Source organism: Triticum urartu, chromosome 3 (genome assembly GCF_003073215.2).
Source record: "Triticum urartu cultivar G1812 chromosome 3, Tu2.1, whole genome shotgun sequence".
NCBI lineage: Eukaryota > Viridiplantae > Streptophyta > Magnoliopsida > Poales > Poaceae > Triticum > Triticum urartu.
The window spans coordinates 591,558,296-591,564,150 of NC_053024.1; positions in this window are offsets into that span (position 1 = coordinate 591,558,296).

The following is a 5,855-nucleotide window of genomic DNA, read 5'->3' on the forward strand; positions in this document are numbered from 1 at the left end:
CTCTGGCAAGCCGCATAGCAAGAGTTAACAGTGAGTTGACAGCAAAACCCCTTTTAATTAGTCTTACATTTTCCTTTTAATTTGTTTTCCCCACTTACAGGTGGGACCCATGCCACTCTGGCGACCCACATAACAAGAGTTAATAGTGAGTTGACGCTATAGACGGAAATGTATTAAAATGTACCTCAAACACAAGTTACATGTCAGTTTGTGCCATTTTTCAAGTTTATGTATGAAATTGTACCCACCGTGCAAATTTATGTACTATAAGTGTAATTAACTCATAAAAATCGCATCAGTCGATTTTCAGGAAAATCTAACCCAGAAGGATTTGGCTTGCTTCATTGCATGGTTGGTGTTGTTTATTTATTTATTGCAGAAAGATGATGAAGTGTGTTTTCTTTTTCGGTTTGTCTTGCTCTCATCTAGATGATAATTAACTAGTACTAGAAAGGTTGGATGCGCTTTGCTGCGTTGTTAGTATTGTTGGATTTCTTAAAAGAAATTTACTCATGTTGTTTGAAAATCTAAGGTGTATTACTTTTATGAAAGTCAAACATTTTAAGTTTAATAAAATTTGTAGAGAAATATATCAAAATTCATAATATCAAATTGGTATGATTAGTTTCATCATGAGATGAATTTTCATACTTTTTTGTTTAATATTACGAATGTCGATTTTTTTTTGCTCTGAACTTGGTCAAAGTTAAAGAAATTTAAGTTTCCAAAAAACTAATAAAATATTTTGTTTGACGGGTGGGGGAAATGGTGGAGTGTGTTTTATTTTTATTTATAATGCGGTGATTTGATAGGCCTTTGTGGTGTGGTTATGTGTCATACGCTAACCAACGTATATTTATGTGGTAAAATTTCTACGTCGGTGGCTGCATATACTATATTGGTGCTATAGTATCACATGGTGGCGCTTATTTTTTCTAGGCGTTGGAGGTTCCACGGGATTGATAGATTTTTATAGGTCGGGACTTGCTGATTGAACATTTCAATTAATTGTGAGGCTTTAACAATTAGGAAGCATGTTGTATAGTATAAATGAATTGAATGAGATAGTTTTGAGAAATTGCTGACCCAGTCAAAGTCGGATGATCCAAGCTCAGTTGAAGACCTCAATTGAATGTGGTTTTTTTAAAACTAGGGAGCTTAGTGTTACAATAGATGTCCCATCTAAATGATATTAGTATGGAAAACAGAAAGGAAAAGTTAAAGTTAAAAATTAGCACGAATCTTGGCGTAAAATCAAATGGCACAAGAGTTAGCAAATCCGTTTTTATAACACGGTGTTTTGATGGTGTGTTATCTGCAAATTAATCCACACATATGTACAGAGGCCTTTTTTGCGGTGATGACATATGTATTATACTAGATCATGATTGGCGCGCGTTGTTGCGCGTGTCTATTTTTGTAGTAGAATGATAGGAGTTTACATATAATACAGACCAAAAGGTGGGTATAATATTTTGTTAAAACATGACAATATGAATACTTGAATTTTTTTACTACTTGGAAGTAGCTAAATTTAGATCTATCTTCAGTGATCTATCTTCGGTTAATTAATCTTGTTGGGGAACCAAGCGATGCATAGAACAAGAAACCACTAAAATAAGGATAGTACAAAGTAGTAATAGTCTAGTATAGCATGCCACATAGTAGAGTATAACATGCGTTGACAATGCCAAAATAGAGTAACCCAAATCATATGTCATAAGATCAACTCTTCACAAAGTAAACGGACTGAGGGATGGTATAACTGAGTATAAAGTTACACGTAACCATAGCACCAAGCGGTTAGTTGCTCATTTATTTTTCTATAAGAGCCAGAAGAAAGATATGTCAGTGGAGCATATGCAAACTCTTTTGAGCTAGGAAGAAGTATGCCTACATCAGGGCATGCCACTTAGAATCAAAGTTAATGTAGATAACATGGAAACACGATATGAGAGAAAGTACATAACTTCAATGGTATAACAGGAAACCGTTCATATCGGCTCATCTAAAATTTCCTTGTCTATCAACACAAGTAGTACATCAAGCATTTAAACCAGTGCGTCGAAAAATTTAAGAGCTAGTCATGCTAGTAAAAAAAGAAGGAAAACCGAAGCCTGAACAACAACTATGTGGCATGTCATATTGACAACCGGATCTTGTGTTTCCTGCAAAGAGGGGAAGAACCATTAAATGAATCGCAAATGTATGGCACCATACATGTTAAATTTCAGTGGTGTTGCATGTTGTGGAATGGTCAAGTGGAGTAACATTATCTATATGAAGTATTCAAACTTTCTTGATTGAAGGAAGCGGAAATAGTGGATCCGAAGACATCACTATCCAGAGTACCAAGAACCACTTGGCAACATACCAGGAATGTTGAGATAGTTAGAGTTAAAAACTAATAAAGAATAAACAGAGATGTCAATATAGAATAACAGAGGATATAATGTAAATGAGACATGCATGCAAATGAGAAAGTGTGTATACAGTTTCCTTTTTGCAACTCTAGTTCGTATCCTCCTTTAGTGATAAAGAAATCAACTTGCAAAAACTCACCTCTACTATAGTTTGCTGGAAATCAAGTAAAACGTTGATAGTGATGTATATTATGAAAAGGCAGCCTAATGTTAGAAACACATAATTACTTACCTTGGGTGGAAACCAACATGGTGCACGACTGGGTTGTAGCAGGCTAGTAGCAATGCCAAAACAGCAAAAACACAACAAATAAATTGGAGAGCACAAGAAGGAAAATCAGTACAATATGATCGATGGGTTTCCATCGCTTAACGAGTATTGGTCCTGAGCATTGATACGTCTCCAACGTATCTATAATTTTTTATTGTTCCATGCTATTATATTATCAACCTTGGATGTTTTATATTCATTTATATGCTATTTTATATGATTTTTGGGACTAACCTATTAACCTAGAGCCCAGTGCCGGTTTCTGTTTTTTCCTTGTTTTAGAGTATTGCAGAAAAGGAAAATCAAACGGAATCTAATTGACCCGAAACTTCACGGAACTTATTTTTGGACCAGAAGAAGCCCACGGAGTATCGGAGATGGACCAGGAGAGACCCGGGCTACCCACGAGGGTGGGGGGCGCGCCCCCTGCCTCGTGGACAGCCCGGAGGTCCACCGACGTACTTCTTCCTCCCATATATACCCATATACCCTAAAAACTTCGAGGAGCACAATAGATCGGGAGTTCCGCCGCCAGAAGCCTCCGTAGCCACCGAAAACCAATCTAGACCCGTTCCGGCACCCTGCCGGAGGGGGAAATCCCTCTCCGGTGGCCATCTTCATCATCCCGGTGCTCTCCATGACGAGGATGGAGTAGTTTTCCCTCGGGGCTGAGGGTATGTACCAGTAGCTATGTGTTTGATCTCTCTCTCTCTCTCTCTCTCGTGTTCTTGAGGTGGTACGATCTTGATGTATCGCGAGCTTTGATATTATAGTTGGATGTTATGATGTTTCTCCCCCTCTACTCTCTTGTAATGGATTGAGTTTTCCCTTTGAAGTTATCTTATCGGATTGAGTCTTTAAGGATTTGAGAACACTTGATGTATGTCTTGCGTGGGATACCCGTGGTGACAATGGGGTATTCTATTGATCCACTTGATGTATGTTTTGGTGATCAACTTGCGGGTTCCGCCCATGAACCTATGCATAGGGGTTGGCACATGTTTTCATCTTGACTCTCTGGTAGAATCTTTGGGGGCACCCTTTGAAGTACTTTGTGTTGGTTTGAATAGATGAATCTGAGATTGTGTGATACATATCGTATAATCATACCCACGGATACTTGAGGTGACATTGGAGTATCTAGGTGACATTAGGGTTTTGGTTGATTTTTGTCTTAAGGTGTTATTCTAGTAGGAACTCTATGATAGATTGAACGGAAAGAATAGCTTCATGTTATTTTACTACGGACTCTTGAATAGATCGATCAGAAAGGATAACTTTGAGGTGGTTTCGTACCCTACCATAATCTATTCGTTTGTTCTCCGCTATTAGTGACTTTGGAGTGACTCTTTGTTGCATGTTGAGGGATATTTATATGATCCAATTATGTTATTATTGTTGAGAGGACTTGCACTAGTGAAAGTATGAACCCTAGGCCTTGTTTCAATGCATTACAATACCATTTGTGCTCGCTTTTATCATTAGTTACCTTGCTGTTTTTATATTTTCAGATTACAAAAACCATTATCTACTATCCATATTGCACTTGTATCACCATCTCTTCGCCGAACTAGTGCACCTATACAATTTACCATTCTATTGGGTGTGTTGGGGACACAAGAGACACTTTGTTATTTGGTTGCAGGGTTGTTTGAGAGAGACCATCTTCATCCTACGCCTCATATGGATTGATAAACCTTAGGTCATCCACTTGAGGGAAATTTGCTACTGTCCTACAAACCTCTACACTTGGAGGCCCAACAACGTCTACAAGAAGAAGGTTGTGTAGTAGACATCAAGCATTTTACTCTCTTATTGTTTCCCTTTTTTGTTTATTGACATCTTCTAGTTGGAAGGTCAATTCACCTATAGAAAGTACAGGATGTTGCGAATTCGAGCACCACTAACATGATATGGACAGATTCCATGCTAATCGATTTCATTCAAATAAATATGTTGTCGTCACCCATACGTCTGTTTTAATAGTCTTTTAAAGAAGGGATTCCACCCTGATTTTACTAAAAAACCACATAGATTCAAGTTACATCGAAATCAACAAACTAAAATTGAAATAGTTGTTTTGAGCTCCACAGAACAATCACAGTCTCTGAAACTTACATTGCTGAATTGGTCTGGAAACACCATCTGACAGCAACATGATCAAAGTTTGGTCTCCCTTTCTTTGGTGACACCTTCAGTACATATAAATTACAGGGCTACTAAATATTGCACAGAGTAGACTCATTGGCTTTGCTGAATTCTTATCTTCATTTGAGATTTCTTGTCATCTCACGTAATGTCCTGTGAGCACAGAAGTAGCCTCTTTTCAATCAAATAAACTGTTATTAGAAGAAAATTGCACAGTTATCAATTGAATTGGCATGTGATTCGTGAGCTATTGCAGCTATACAGAACAAAAAAAAACACATGAAGCATGCAAGTATAGCAGATGTTTCAGATCCGACCATATGTAGATTGAAGAATCTGAGAATTGAATAAGTGTATGAGAGCTCACCAACAATCTGTCGTTGGAGGTTTTTTGAGAGGTGTTGATAGAGCAATACGAGGACGAGGTGCTCCAGGAAAACAAATCCTTTGGATCCGCCGCCCATGACCATCTCAGATCCTCAAGTGCCCGGTGCAGCAGCACAACTACTATCTTGGACAGTTGCGCCGCGCGCCTAGGAACACAAGCTGCACCCTCCTTCGGCCCTAGTATTTTATGGCAAGTAGTAGGATCCAGCGAGATCTGACATGAAGGAATCATGGGGATGGAGCTGAAGATAACCTGGAGAGAATAGGGGAGCTATAGAAAAAGGTTGGAGGAAAAAGGAACGCACACTTCCATGTAATCACAGACGGTGGGTGGCCCACATCAATCGTAATGAATGCTCCCGCAAACTGAAGATTGATTGCCACATTCATCATCCACCGGAGCTTCGCCACCCACAACCTCGCCTCCCCATGGACCGGTATGGTCCTATCCTTGCAGATGCCGACCAAGCAAACAGCTCGTCGAGCCACGCCTGCGCCTCCCAGGAGCACATTGACCCAGGCAGCAATCAACGCGTTTTTTTGGAGCATCAGTAGATATTGGCGCCTGTGCAGTTGCATATTTCTGACACCTAGCCCATTTGGCTCAAATTCATAGAATACGTCCG